Source organism: Argiope bruennichi, chromosome X1 (genome assembly GCF_947563725.1).
Source record: "Argiope bruennichi chromosome X1, qqArgBrue1.1, whole genome shotgun sequence".
Lineage (NCBI taxonomy): Eukaryota > Metazoa > Arthropoda > Arachnida > Araneae > Araneidae > Argiope > Argiope bruennichi.
Window position 1 is genome coordinate 74440408 of NC_079162.1, and position 15336 is coordinate 74455743.

At 29.0% G+C, this 15336-nt stretch overlaps 1 long non-coding RNA gene across 3 annotated transcripts in view; it reads right to left on the bottom strand.

The window, feature by feature from the left end:
• Positions 1-614: 614 nt before the first annotated feature.
• LOC129958589 (uncharacterized) overlaps positions 615-15336 on the bottom strand; it is a 172613-nt gene continuing 157891 nt past the window's right edge. Inside the window, exons 7-8 of one of the 3 annotated variants that reach the window (XR_008783249.1) lie at positions 2368-2464; positions 615-717 (exon numbers count right to left, since the gene is read on the bottom strand). This is a non-coding gene — a long non-coding RNA (uncharacterized LOC129958589). Of the gene's footprint in view, positions 718-1867; positions 2465-15336 lie in introns of those variants that run through there. The other 2 variants (XR_008783248.1, XR_008783247.1) reach the window with 2 other exon arrangements.

Consider the following 15336-nt stretch of genomic DNA (forward strand, 5'->3'; position numbering starts at 1 on the left):
AAATGAGGTGAGTGTATATTATTTTCTAACATTCATTTTTGTTAAGTCGTCGTTCCAGTTCATTAATTTTTCTAGAAAAAAGCCAACTTTAAGTAAAGTCATTTTTTTCTCGCAATAATAAAAATTAGAACTGATAAATTTTAGTTTTGTAAAAGTTTTGACCGCTGACCTGAGTTCATTCAATTTATTTGAATATAACGCCATTTATTAAAATATGCTTCTTTTTTTACACAATAGGCAGAAAAAAAAAGGAACTATTAAGTAGTTCAAGCTAACTTATTCTTAAAATTTAAAATATTAGAGATAATTATTTTTGAGTACACATTAGATACACGGATTCTATTGTAACAGCTGAACAACAGAGCTGAATATCCTTAACAAAATTTAATGATATAATCAACTGTCTGTACTTTGACATATAATGCCTTAACCAGAACTTCAGATTATGAAAAAATAAAAACGATAAACTAACTAATTTGGCATTATATTAATTTAAATCAATAAAAATATAAGTTTAACACCTAAAATAATAAGTTTGATCGATACTTATCATTATAAACTATCTAAAAAATTACACACACGCATGAAAAGAACTGATACTAGAATACTTGCATGGGCAATAATTAGAATTTGACGCCTGGACAAATATTCTTTTCTACTTCTTAATGATATTGTAGATAGCTCGTCATCCACAATTCTTTAAAGTTCAATCACCATCTGAAAAAAATATAGTCATTTTAATGAAATTCATAGATAACAACCACAAATGCAATGAAAACTAAATAAGCTAAAAACATTTCAAGTTAAAAAAATTCTAGAAAGCTAATTTTCGAAAGGTGATAAATATTCAAAAATTTTAAATTTTATAAACTCATAAATATATAATTTGTGTTTCAAGCAATTGCAGTGAAATTAAAAATAATGAATAAATTCAATTACAAGACTAACTATAAGTCTTGATACAGCACTAGATATTTAAAGTGATAAAAAAATTTCTATATAATCAGCATATTTAGAATTTTGTTTAAATATTTTTAATCAAATATTTACCTTTTAATTTAAACAGATTTATACTACTGCCTCTAAATATGACAAAGCAGAACTTCATGGCAATTCAATGCTATAATATAATTATTGTTAAAATAATTTTATCTTAAACCTCGGACAATTCTGAACAGTTAAAAGCATATGTGATGCTTAAATTATCAGATTAAATGTATAAAAGTAATAAAAAGTACTTTATGATTATTTCAGAAGCAAACTTTTAATGAATTGAATGAACACAATAAATTTAAACAAAAACATACAAACAAATAATAATAATAATAAAAAAAAAACAGAAATAGTAAGTTAAAGCATCTACTGCTGTAAACGCGGTAATAAATGATTTTAATTCACTTTAATGCTAAATGTTACTAGTATCTTCAGTAAATAGAACAAATTACTATTATTTTTTTTATTATCGTCTTCATATAAAATTCTTTTACTTAGATACTTTTAGCCTTTTATTCTTAGTTGTAAACTGAATTATTATAAAATATCCCAACGATCATTAAAGAAAATAAGACTATACAAGTATTTAGAATTCATGAGTCAACAACGAAGGCTAATTGTATTAAGATTTGCTATTTGTAAGTATAATTAATCTTTCCGACAAAATCATTAAAATAGTATTCACTATTATTTGGTTATAAGAAATATTAAATTAGAATCGATAGGATTTAAAAATAAAAAAGTAAAATACTAAATAAAGTTTAAAATTCAAAAGTGTATTTCGAAAACAATTAAAATGGTCAATATAGCAAAAACAATTATTCGCAATATAGCAAAAACAATTATTATAACAGGAGATAGAAAGTTACTTTAAAAATCAGTTCTTATGTATACAGACACTCGGATGGTGTTTATGTGATTTTATTATTTATAATATTTTGTTTTTATTTAATTACTTTATTTGTATTTTTTATTCTTTGTATATTTATTCATACAGTAAAGATTAATACTGAACATAGATGGCGCAGTATGCGCTAACCCATATGTATGTTTGGAATATGGGGGAGGCGCACTTAAGCTTGTTTTTTCGTAAGGACTTCTCCCTGAGAGTTGGTGTGAAACTGGTGCAAGTAGGCACCGCTCGCTCTTTTGTTAGCGGCAAAAAGAAGTATTCGTTCGCTCTTTGTTAGCGGCAATTTCTACTTTAATTGTATATAGTATTATGTGTTACCTTATATATGTGAAGTCATCGTCCATGTGTTGTTATATGTGTGTGTGTGCAAAATAAATAAGAAAAGAGACAAGAAGGCATCTTTCTTTGGCTTAAATACACACAACCAGCTACAGATGGGATAGCTCAATTTAAAGCCATACTTTTACAGCCATTTCATCTTAACAATATTTATGCTTCTTTTTCTTCTTTTCTTCATCATTACACACTTCATAATCTAGGGGATTCTTTATTTTCTTCCTGAAAGAAATAATGAATTGCATTATATACAAAATATACACGAGACATAACACGATGATGATATACACTCATTCTATGCAAATATGTTGTATAAATAAACAAACACGGACATACAGATACAGAGGATTGATCTAAGATATATATAATAAACTTTCATCCATGATGGTATATAGGAGTGATACTGCAAGATACCTGAAACAATAAACATTGTGGGACAAAAGGTATAAATACTAAGGCCACATCTACACATTTTAGCACTGTCGCAGATGTCAACTGTCTTTGCGGTGTTTTCTTTCACATGTAAAGAGTTGCTATAAAAGAACTTTTCCTGTTTGGAGCTAAAACTAATAAACGGAACAAAGCCAAATTTTGTATATAGACTGTGTAAGACATAAAAGGGATGGTTAGCGCAAAAAAAAAAAAAAAAAAAAAAAGACTGCGGAAGTAATATTTTGTATACATGGAATATCAGAATATCCGTTCACTGAAAATGTTGCAAGTGGGACAAGGGCTCTTAATGCTTACAAATAAAAGATTTTGTGAGTATATGATTCATTCTTTTGTGCGAATGTGCTTCAAATGCACATCCAATTCTGCATGTGCAATTTTTTTATCACTCCAACAATAATAAAACTTTGCATAATCCATTTTCAGTGCATTTATTGGCACATTTTCGATCCAACAGCAACAAAATTTCGCCTATCAATCATATTTTTTAAATAATGAATGAATTAATTTTAAATAATGAATGAATTAATTATTTAATTCAGAATCCATCTACCCATACCATCCACAGTTTATATATGAAATATGGTTTCATTCTGGTCATTATTTTTATCCACAGATGCTGCCAAACAGCAAAAGTTATTTTGTGGTCACCCAGTATTTGTTATAACTGCAGTAAAGCAGCAGGAGTGATATTTTCAGAAAACTTCCGCATACTCTCTAATAAAGATGTTATCCCTCACACCTTGAAAAAAAAATCGAAGACCCTGGGTAAGGCTCAGAATGCCTTGCATGGCAGTGGAAATACTAACTTTTGGCGTGGAATTTGGTGTGGTTAGGAAATACTAACTTTTGGCGTGCAATTAGCATTTTTACTGAATCTATCATGAGATTCTTGGCGAGTATTTTAGCTATTAATCCCTGGCATGCGGTTAATAATATCAGAAAATAAAATTTGTATTTCAGACGCGTTTACCAAAATTTGACGCAGAACTGCAATTGCAGTCACAAAATCACCCACCAAATTTGATTTATTTAAGTCAATGAGTGCTTGAATTATAGCATTTACTTGCTTCCCAAAATATAGACAAAGAAACAGAAAGAGTTTCTAGTTGAATCTCATCTTTTTTTACTTTTCATCTCAACAGTTAGGCTGGAATTGTCCTCTTAACGGAGATTTTTACCATATATTTTTGATATTTGATCATTAATCAAAGTGGCGTGCTCTCTGTACAGAAGCTAAAGACGAAAGGAGACAAAGACGGAGCTAAGTTTCATGCATTCGAAGTGGGAATTCCCTCAGAAAAAGATATGCCTTGGCATTTCTTTCAGGTTTCTGACGGTAACAAAATAAAGCAGATCAATGCCAAATAGTTAAAGTTACGGCAATTAATTTTTGTGAAGCGCGGGAAAAGTTAAAATGCAAATCATATGTTAAAGTGTTTTTATCTTCAAATATAAATAGGGAAAGTAAGAGATAATTTTAAAAGAGAGGAAACATTAAATTTATTACATATTTGCATAAATTATCACTGATTTGCTCATGTTAGATTTGGTAATCTTTTCTTTATCCGGTACAGTGAACACGCTCGCTAAAGCTTTATATTGAATTGTAAATGATGATATGAAGTGAATAACGAAGTAAAGAATTAAAGTCATTGTAAGCCTACATCGGAAACATTTTTTTACACACACATATACAAATATAACTGAGATAATTTACAAGATTAAAATTGAAAATCATTTGAGGAAAGGTACAATGAGTCATAGTAAAGATGATAAGAAATATGATGAATTAGGAAGTCTCTCGAGTACAAAAACTTTAAAAGTAGTGAGCAAGGTTTATCATTAGTTTGAATCGGTGCGAAGTAGAATATTATTATATACGAAAAAGACAAATGAATTTAACGTAAAAAGTTAATTTATCTCTTAAGTTAAAATTATTTATCGCTTAAAAAATCGCATCATATTTCCTTTGATAATAATTTAAATAAACAAAAGCATTTGTGATTTCATATTAATAGACTAGGTTAAAATTAATGCATTTATATAAGATGTTCAGTTACAACACAAGCTCGGATATAAAAAATCTGAACTACATAAAATAATGAATCGTGCCAAGCATAAACACCAAGAAGTAAAATAAGTATGATTTATTCAGCAATAAAATAAATAAATTTGTACAAAACGCGCTTGAGATATTAAAAATACTGTAGATGTTATTGCACAAAAGAAAATTAATCTATCTCAAGATTGATAAAATTCTATTCATCAGAAATGTGTCATGTCTGCATATTATATAAAGACAATGAAAATGTATTTTTGAAATCATTTGAATGAATAAAATAACAAACGAAAAATTATTTTGAAATAATTCGATAGGAGAAAAATATTACATCACATTTCCACTGATAAAAATTTAAAAATAAGCCAAACTCTTGGCGAATAAAACCGGTTGGAATTTTGAATTTATAGTCTAGGTTAATATGAAGGCATTTGCATAATATGTTTAATAAAGAAAATGAAAGTATTTTTTAAAAATCATTTTAAAAGAATAAAATAGTAAATGAAAAATTATTTCGAAGAATTCATAATGCACGAGCGCTTTCTTGTTCTTTGTAGACTAACAGCTGTGCTTAAAACGTTATTATGTAAGTTTAATAAATTTCAATTCTTGTAACACATCAGGAGATTAAAATGCGAGGCATACATAGAGACTACAAATTTGAATATTATATAACTAAAGTAAGATAAATGAACTCATTTTCCGAATTGAATTTATCATCTTAAAGAAAAAACAGAAGCTTTATGCTAGATGTGTGGATATATTGACTGAATGATTAATAACCTTAGTACTCGTTTTGAAGTTATATTAAGGCTACTACTAAATTTACGAAACCACTGACAATAAAACATTAAAAATTGGCAACACAAATTACTTCAGGTAAAAATAGATTCTAAGTTAAAACCATACGTGTTTCGCAAAAGATTATATGCATTATTATTCTCATGATGGACCTTGAGCGTGGAACAAATTTAAGAATTCCGCCAGGAAAAAAATACAAGTTAAATAGCACGAAAGCTTTCTTTGCCAGTGTAACAAGATAATATCGGAATTAATTTCATTCACAAACAAATACTACAAAAAAGAAAGAAAGAAATATATTAAAATATACCTGTAAAAGAAATTGCAACATTGCACAGTACACGACACAAATCACAATCTTTGGGAAAACAATGAACAATTTTTTTTTTTCCCATGCACGCCCCTATCGAAAACGTATTAAATAAAATTACAGAAAAGTATCTTTTACTACAAGTTAATATTTTATATTGATTGAATATATCGTTGAAGGTAAGACACAGTCGCTATTCATTCTTAACCTTCTTTTCTTCTAAGCGTGTTATGAGTAAGGGTTTATTGGTTAGAAGAGAAAACCCACGCCGGGAATGCAATACATCTAATCATTACTGATAACGAAACCTTCAAGTAACGAAATTGGATTTTTTTTTTCCTCCCCTAGTGAGCCCTCTTTGACTTTCAGAGAGAGTTGGCCAAGGCCGGCCATTCCCTCTGCCGCAGTTCTACCCCTTCAGGGTTATTATTCAGTTCCCTTTTTTTTTTTTTTTTTTTTTTTTCTGTTGCATCGCACACTTTCTCAAACCACTTGCCACCAAGAGTGAACACACTAACTTCGACCTCATACACAAGGTCTCCAAGAAAATAAAGTTCAGCTTTATCGTATCATTTTGCGTACTCGTGGTGCTGTCGTTTGATTTCATTTGACACCTTGTCAAATTATTTAGAAAACAATGACGAGACCTCCACTTATTTATAAACAAGTACGCAAAAAAAAAAAAAAAATCTGGCCCAGAAAGTACAAAGGTAGTTAAGAAATTGCACCTTATCCGAGGTTTTCTTGAGTGGGAGGTTTAATTTAATCAGATACGGACTAATTTCGAAATTCGGTACTTATTAAAGTGTTAAAACGATTTATTAACTTAAAACGAAACTTTCACAAGCGAAATGTATATAAAAAATATCAGCCAATTTCATAAACGTGAGAGAAAAATAATGTTTAAAATGACGCATTGGCTTTCCATAAAAATAGTTTTAGGTGTTTGCTAAGTTTGAAAAAGATTGTTTTTCTTTTTTTGAAGCACGCAAGTTTTCGCTCTAGTGCTGTACTAATGAGGCACTCGCGTGAAGTGTAAGTGCGTGCGATGATTTTGAGAGGATGTAGTTAACAATGTTAAGCATAACAATTTTTCACTGAATTCACTTGATAACAGTGGATTTCGAGTTTATTCTAGCGAGGTTTCCGATTATTCATTCAGTAATTAAGTTGTTTAAGATCAAAAAGAATTGTTCGGATTTATCGCTTTAGTCAGGGAAAGAGATGCCCTTGAACGTGAAAAGCAAATTGTAAAAGATTTTCCTTCAGTGAAGTTCGGAAGTTATACAGTGTATCAGCCTGATGGAGCGTTATTTTTTTAGAAAAAGGGCAAATATTACGAAGTTTGTAGTTCGTTTATAAGGGGAAAAGTAAAATAATTCATTTGAGTTGCAATCATAATTAAGAACTACATTATAAGTTAAAAAATTCTTATTACCAGAAGATGCAATTCAAATAATAAATTAAAAGTGCTTTTATTTGTTATGATTTAAGGATGCATAATTTCTTATAAATTCATTAATTATATTTAAATTTTTGAAAAATTATAATGCAGGAAAAATGCAATTCACGGGCAATTCTGAAGGTGGTAATTTTGATAATTATGTATATACATCAATTAATATTACGTTTACAAGATTTAAAAACCACCATACACTACATGTTCAAAAGTTTACTTTATATCTTTCTAAAAACCTATTTCACAGTTAGAAAGTAAGCATAGAAAATTTAAAAAACTTAATTAATAGGTTTAAAATTAGTATATTTATTATTACGCAATTATATATAATTTCAAAGAAATTCTCTCATTGCATTTAAATTGTTATTTTGTTAAATAAGTTCTAAAAATTAAATGAATAAAGAACCTATAAAATTTCTTATACTCAAATAAATATCAAATCGTAACATGTACCCAAAATACTTGCATTACTTGGATCAAAACAGAAAGAAAGAAACAAAGAAAAAAGTTTACCAGAAATGTATATACAAAATAAAAAAAAATCATTCTACAATAAAAGATGTATATACAAAATAAAAATAAAAAAATCATTGTACAATAAAAGATGTATATACAAAAATTTTGCCATTTAAATAGCGATCATCGAATGATTTTCTAATCTTATTACTATCATTAAGTTTCTCAGAAACAAATGCTTGTCAAATATTTTAAAACTCTAAGATAGGAAAAAAAAATGTCAAGTTATAGAATCCACATTTAATTCAGCAATTGTAACAGAAAGATTGGTTTCATTTAACACTCATCTGACGACCTCTACACATCCTTTCAATCAAAATAAGGGATGTATCACTAAGTTGATAAATATCAGAACTGAACATTCAATTGAGTATAAGGTCACAATTCAGGATTTACGAATGTGACCGGGCTATCAGTAGACTATTAGCATCATTAAGTCTCTCTTTTCAAGTAATTTCTCAACCCTCTATTCGTACTCAAAGTAGTTTTTGACTATCATTACATCATAATATAGCATTCCTTTATCTTAAATAATAGTAATACAGCGAGCGCCAGGGTGAAGAAGAAATTGCCTTGTCCTAATGGCAGGTGAACATCCTGTAAATCATCATGCAAGACTTGCGACGAATTGATGGGTGTGAAGATGGAAGTAAGGTAAAGGCAATGACTCGACTGTATTTCATGGCATTCAAAAAGTTGAATAATCGTAGATAGTTCACATATTCGACTTGAGAGTTTCCTTTCTTCTAGCAATCTGAATATCAACTTATATGTAATATTCAGTATATTTTATTTTTTCATAAAATATACTGAATATTGGCCAAACGGTCGCAATTTCTATAATAATTAAAATAAAATTTAAAAAACAACTTCAAAATTTGTAAGAAAGGAAGTCAGTAAAATAGCTAAAGCTACATTATCAAGTGGAAAAGTATATGGTTAAAAAAAAAAAAAATCCTTTTGACGAACTACAATTAAGAGGAATATAAAAAGCAAAAAAGAAAATCTGATTTATGTATGAATAAAATTTTAGATAATATACGAATATGAAGAGAGGCATACATGTTTCAAAGATTTTCATTTAGATAAAGCACAAAAGACGCAATATTGATAATATCAGAATAATACTATACCAAAAGTTGAAAATAATAAATATTAATATTTATTATTTTTCAACTTTATATTCACAATGGAAAGAAATAAAATAATCGTCTTTTTCCCGGGTGTGTGGGCGGGGGCCAAAACAATTCACAGGGTATGATGTCATCAAAGTACAGACCAACAGACGATCAACCTTTTGTTTGATTTGGTTCAAAATTTCATTAGAATTTACAATATGCTAAACTTGTGTACCAATGTTTATTTATCTAGCTCTTGTTATCGAGTTAACTTGTATTCGGACAGCCAGATAAGTAGATTTCTTCAGAATGGATTTCGTTCAAAATTCGATAAAAATTGAGAAATTTGGTATAAAGTCTATGTACCAAATTTCATATGTCTAGCTCGAAGCGTTTTTAAGTTACCGTATTTACAGATAGAAAAATAGAATTCCAAAAATGTATTTTCGGAATCGGGGAAGTTTTCTACACATAAAGATTCGTCAAAATCTCGAGGCCGATTTTTTTTTTTTAATTTGATTTTGACGATGACTCTTTACATACTTCACATAGCAAAAATTAAAACATGATTTTTTTTTTCTCATTTTATGTTAAAATCAACACCATACAAACAACAACTTTCATCAGAAGTCAGGTTAAAGTATCAGGTAACTAACATCATAGATATCAAGAAATCATTAGGTAACAACTTTCGTTAAAAGTCAAGTTAAAGAATTAGGCAACTAACATCATGAAATCATTTGTATGACTGCCAGAAGTCATTCAAAAAGGTAATAAAACTATCAGTTTTTTAAAACCACAATTATTTTTGCAATAAACATAATACATTCATTTAATCCGGGGAAAAAAAAACTGAAGCTCATGTGTGAAATTATACCTTTAAAGATGATACTGATATTTTTTTAAAAAATCTATGATATTAAATAATGCCGTTATTCAGGTGTGAAAATATTTTTATTGTTTTATATATTTAGTCATATCACAGCGTTAGATAACGGCTCCACTCCCAACTTATTTTTATTGCCTTATCAAGACAAAGGAGGAACCTTCACAACTGGGTCATTCGAAACCCAGAGCCTAAATTTAAATTTGATAAAAAGTTTTCTTCCTGTTCTTTTCGATTTGTCGCTCCACTAGTATGAATGAATGCATCGCTTCGGATCTATCAAATTATTTTGCTTTACGATCTATTTTATTTACTTCAAGATCAAACTAACCAATGCATTTTTTTTTCTTTTAAAATTTAAATCAATTTCTATTTGAATATACATGCTGATTGATAATGTTTAAAAGGATCACACATTATTGCGAAAAATATTGGAAGCAGTGAAATATAAACATTCTACAGAAAAGAATAAACAAATAATACTTAGTTCTGCAAGCGAAATTACAGTTCGAATCATTATTTAACGGTCACATAATTCCATTTAAAAACTTCATTAATTAAAAAAAAATCGCAAAATCGAAATTTATAAATTTTGATTTTACGAATGAATAAAATATAAATATATATAAAATAAACATAAACTGCGAATAAATAAAATAAATATAAAATAAATCCTAAAAAAGCGAAAAACGCATTGCCTAAATTATAAGAATATTTGCAATTCTACTTTGTACAAGTATATTATCAAGAACACATTTTTCATAGCATTTTTTTTTTACTTGAAACTGTAATCCGACTCGTATTGCATTAAATGCCGTTGGCATGTCTTCTCGTGAAGATTTTTTTTAATAACCTCTTCATTATCACCTCCATCACTCAGTGTAATGTCTTCATTGCATTTCATAATACTTTGCAACACGTCATATTTTGTGGGACATTTAGCAATCACAATTTCTTCAATGTTTCATAAATATGGAGAAAATTAGACACCTTCCTCAATACCTCACATAACTTTCAAATCTGCTATTTTTCATGCAAGCCAATTTCGTTGATTTTGTTGGAACTTCAAAATAAAAAACTGCTAAACGTTGCTAAAAGAAAAAAAACTGAGAACTTTGTAATGCGGAAATTATCTTTCGTAATAAGAAGAGCAGTTAACATGTTAATATCGTTCCAAACCAAAATTCTGCAGAAAATTTTGTTAAATAGCAAACTTCGTTAAATTAAGTTTCAATGAATGAAGATTCTACTATATGCTATAACATGCTAAAAATGTGAGAAGAAAAAGAAAAAGCGTCAATGTGAATAAATATCTTCACTTTCGCTGAGTTAACAAAAATGTATTTTTCTGACGTCAGAACGTTTTGCAAAATTATTCATTAAAATGCACAAATATAAAGCACAAAATTGATTACAACATAATAAATTTAGTTGCTCTTTACGAAATAATACATTACAATATATTTTAATTAAATTATATTAAACACTTCTTTTAAAATCAAATAACTCCATTTAAACAAAATTCATTTTTTTTATGATAAGTAGCATTTAAATATTCTCCAAATTTAAAACAACTATTTACACATCACTTTTGTGGGTTTTCTCATTAGATGTGAACAACACACGTGACATCTGGTGGCGATATACCAATGGCAACACACTGATGCCACCGCAAATATTTGCCGGTTTACCAATGGCATTTGAGTGTCAGATGATAGTTATTGAGAAATATCAAAAACAACTTTCATTAATACTAGCAAAGCTCAGTACATATCTATATTCGAAGTAAATAATTAGAAACATATTCAAAACCAAGCACAAGAGTACGAGAGCTCATACAAAAATTCTTGATATTCAAGATGAGAGAGCACTTCGTTAAAAATACTGCAAAAAATATAAAACCATTGCAAAACGGTAAATTTTGGCGAGTTTTTAGACGATTTTGAAAATAGTGGATTTAAAAGCACAGTATTATATAAACAAAAATCTTAAATACAAGATTCGGTTCAGATTGTTTTAAAATCTCAAATATACGAACTAAATAAGAGATTTGAAAAATTAACTTAAATTTCAGTGACATTTCAATTTAAGAACATTATAGATCTTAAAAAACTTTCTTCATGGAATGAGTCAATTAAAAATGCCAGCCCATTATATTTGAATAATTCTAAATATTCGAATTCGAGTGTTTTTAAAGTCTAATGACTTTAAATCGATATAATACTTGCCGTAAAATTTCTTCAATATTGTATACCGTTGAATTACATTATTATAGGTGATACTTTCATTTTTACAGTAAATCTCAGATAAACAAGGAATTTTTGAAAATGCACTGCATTGGAAGTAATATTGATATTCCGTATGTATCGCAGTATGTCTAAATATTTTGAATATCTCTTGCAACATAGTTGCTCTTAAACGTGCAAACTGTGTAGAAATAAAGCGAAAGTAAACAAAATGCTGTGAAATTACTTCTGTTTGTCGTTCATATATCAATTATTATCTTAAAGGACGTCTGCAATCATTAAAAGAAATTTTTATTTCCTGTATGATGTTGAGTCAATGATGTCGTTCAAATGAGTCAATGATTTCGCTATCACATTGATCATATATCCAAATATTTGGTTACGTATAATGGTGGATTCCAACTAGGAAATGGATTAGACCCTCCTGGACTGAGGTAGGATAGCAGGCAGATCGATTAAATAATGTTATTAGTTGCGAAATTAATAAATTTATAAAAGATATAGATTCCATTAATTATACAACATTAGAAGCGGAGTGTGTATATTGCAGTATTTACATTTAGTTATTAAGTAAACTAAAGAAATTTAGCATTATTAAATAACCATAAGAAGGGAAAATAATTATTTATTTATAATACATTGGGATATTAATTATTCATTTAATTGATTATGCCATAATCCGCTTGACAGGTGTAAAATAAAAATTTTCATCGTTATCTTTGTTCGAATTTATTACTTCCTTATAATCTCAATATAATAATTAAATGCTTTTATTTGCGGGGAAGGAAATAATTATGTAATAATTAAAGTTAATTTATCCAGAATTTGATTATTTTAGTCATTTTTTCTATGAATATTTTTTAATCATTTTTTTTATTCTATGATCATTATTTTAAAAAAAAAACTTTGCATATTTTCACAAAATTACTAAAATAAATCATTACTATGTTGATTAAGATTGATATGTGATATATGTTGAAATTTTTGAAATGTGAAACTAAACTAAATATTTGTTAAATGAGGGTCCTGAGAGTATGCACTGCAAGGGTCACAAAATGCCTAAATTCAACATTAATTAGACAGATCAAATTAGAATCACATAGATTACAATAAAAATAATAAATCTCTCAAACTCTAGAAAACCTTTTTTTTTTTCTTTCTTTTGTAAGTTCTTTGAAAGCCTTTCAATAATTCATTTAATGCAATATAGGCAAATAATGGACGTTGAAGTGTAAAATAAATCTAAATCTAATTCTTCCTCTTGGATTCTAAATAATGAGCTTCAGTTACGCACTCATTTGGTTTATCGGTATGTCTCACATGCGAGAAATGTCACATCCATAACACAGCTTAATGAAAACATGTGTCGCATCCCGAATCAAGATCATAACAAATTGGTCAGTAACAAATGGAAACAAAAGCGGAAACAGCTTAGCACGTTGTCGGCCATGTGGAAAGGCGACTATTGACATGGTTTTTCTTCGTTCAAGTGGGAAATTATTATGTATCAATATGAGTAAACGGTATTTTGAGACTACAAATTTTCAATACCAAGTTATTAATAATTACTGTTTGTGAATATTCTTTCGATGCTTTTCTCGGCATTTTTCGAAAGGCATCCAAGCACGCCAAAAGCATTTTACGCATTACCCACAGTCGATTTATGTGATTGTTCAATGTGTTAAACATAACCGAGCTCCAAATTCAATAGGAGAGCTATTAAACATATAATCAGTTCCGCTTAACAGACTGGAAATAAGAAATTTTGCAAAAAAATATGATTTATGTGGGTGTTCAATGTGTTAAAGCTCATAAAATCCCAGTTTTACTAAAAGAACCGTTAAAAATAGAGATTTCATTTAATTGTGGCATATTGGGAATACAAAATTTTAGCCCAATTAAATGAATCCTATATGAAATTAAACAATACTTGTTATTTTAATGAATTATTGAACACAAATTTTGTTACAAGTATATGTCCTACCCAATGACTATAGAAAACCACTGATCTAGATTATGTTTGTTTCACTGAATCTTTTGGAAGTTCCTGTTTGTCCTTTCTGTAATGGTCTTTCCCCCGGATTTGATTTTCTCGCTGTGAATTCGGTCATTATTGATTACTCAATACCACGATAATCAAGTGATGGCACTCTAAAATCGATTGTCAATACGAAAAACCGGTCAGAAATGTCGTGGCGTGGACTAGGAGGGTACTTATCCAATCCATCTTTAATTTCCTCTCACTCCGTTTGTATCGTGCCATTCGGAATGGGCACTCATGGAATGCGGGTGAGGTGGGAGAGGCTTGAAATGCAGAGAAAAGAAGGACTTGCAATATTTCTGTGGCGAAAGAAAGAAGTATATTCTAGCAATGCGTTCACCAAGGGGAGTTGAGTGAAGCTGGCATGGAGTATTCGTGAATGACTGGCCAAAATGGATGGGCTAAAAAGTGGAGTGATGTGGATTGCCAATATTCAACAAGGGAGGCGTAAAGTAATCGTGAAGGCACGTTTAAGACAAGAGCAATAGAAGATTTTTTTGCAGATCCGCTATCTCTGAAAGTATATAATGGCTTGAATTAAATAGCTGGTTTTTCAGTTTTACTCAGCAAAGTAATCTTATTTTAAAATCCAAAATTCTTTCTTGGCACTTTGGAAAGAGCTCCAAAATCGACGAAAAACAAGTTTATTTGTACATTACACAAGGAAAATTGTGTTGTAATAATAGTAGATAAAACTTATTCTTGTTTCTTCTACAGATAGCGAAAAATGATTGACTAGCAAAGTCCGATATAATGTTTAAACTCTGTCGTGATAAAAGTTAAAAACGATTTCAGATTCAGGCAGACCGTATTTGGAATTTTATTTATTAACATTGGCGAATGTCCCAATTAAGAGTTTAAATTATGCACTAGTTAGCTTTGCTTTGTATCAATTTATATACATTATTGTATTAATTTTTACTGTATTATGCGCTGTATTAGTTTTCATTCTGATCCGATCAAAAAAAGCGACTGTCTTTATTAACCGATGGATCAAATAATCGTAATCGAATATAATAACTACAAGAAATCTGAATTCTAAAAACTCTGATTTTGTGCTGGTTAGGTTACAATACCTAAATGCATAAAAACTCAATTCATTGGTAATTTCTCTCGAAGTAATAGAGGTTTAACTCCACTATAATAATAAAAACAACATACCTCAACTTCTCTGCTTGAGGGAAAATAAGTAGTTGGTTCATATA